The 1,267-nt window shown below is 43.6% G+C and overlaps 1 non-coding gene across 1 annotated transcript; it reads right to left on the bottom strand.

The window, feature by feature from the left end:
- Positions 1–374: 374 nt before the first annotated feature.
- Positions 375–456, bottom strand: Trnas-gcu. Its single transcript has one exon. It is a non-coding gene; the product is annotated as a tRNA-Ser (tRNA).
- Between the last annotated feature and the right edge of the window lie 811 nt (positions 457–1,267).

Genomic DNA, 1,267 nt, shown 5'->3' on the forward strand with positions numbered 1-1,267 from the left:
ACAGGGCCTGGCGGTGCAGGTGTGTCGCTCTGTGGGAGGGGAATATTAGTCATGCGCTTCTGTGGCGTGCCTTGCCACCACATGCTTCGCGTGTGTGTGTGTGTGTGTGTGTGTGTGTGTGTACAAAGGGAGATGTCTCACTAGATTACGTTTTTACATCAGTGTGCCCTGAAATCCTCTTAATGAGTCGTGGCTGGCGTCAAAGAGAGAAGAAAATAGTTGATAAGGATTCGAGGAGGGTCGCCGACAGAGGTGAGGCGCGCTCGGGCGCACACACGCCCACGCACACACGCACGCACGCGCGCGCGCGCACACACACACACACCTGTCTGGACTAGCCACCTGCGTCACGATGCTCATTTAAAAGTGTTTATCGACGAGGATGGGATTCGAACCCACGCAGGGAGACCCTATTGGATTAGCAGTCCAACGCCTTAACCACTCGGCCACCTCGTCTTACATTTACGTTCTTCAATTTAGATCAGGCATTCCAACCTTTTATGTGCTTCGCACACAAAATTTATAATTCTCTCTCTCTCTCTCTCTCTCTCTCTCTCTCTCTCTCTCTCTCTCTCTCTCTCTCTCTCTCTATATATATATATATATATATATATATATATATATATATATATATATATATATATAAGCCTTTCTTCAAAGTCAGTAAATTAAACTTTAACCGATAAAGTTTAAACATTTCTATTTATTTACTTATTATTTTAACTTATTGCCAAATCCGAGGTTTCGCACCCCTCAAAAGGGGATCTAGCACCCCACGGGGTACGAGCACCACTGGTTGGGAACTACTGCTCTAGGTCATGTAAGATAGCAAAGTTGAAGGATATAGTTCACCATGATGGTCTACGAAAGGAGAGGAAAGGAAAGCCCAAGCTGGTGGTGAACACTGAAACCTGCAAGGATGGAGATAGTTACACATTATATTTGCTATTTTTTTATTGTTACTGTTCCAATTAACCATTCATCCTTATAACGTACCTCATGTAAGTTTGCCTAGCCCCAAGCAGCCCGTCATAGCCTACTATAGACTAGTGGGAAGTGGAAAAGGCTTCCTCGACATTTTGCAGTACGCTCATTAGAAGTGAATGATTTTTGTGCGCAATAATTTTTGTATACGAAAATAAAACAATCTACCATCACTTTAAGGTCGCAAATCATGATACGCGGCAAACTTCCTGAACCTAACCTAACTAAACTGGTAACATGACAGCGTCTCAAGAAAGCTAATTAATTTTCAAGAAACGCTGCC

Source organism: Portunus trituberculatus, chromosome 47, assembly GCF_017591435.1.
Source record: "Portunus trituberculatus isolate SZX2019 chromosome 47, ASM1759143v1, whole genome shotgun sequence".
Taxonomy (NCBI): Eukaryota; Metazoa; Arthropoda; class Malacostraca; order Decapoda; family Portunidae; genus Portunus; species Portunus trituberculatus.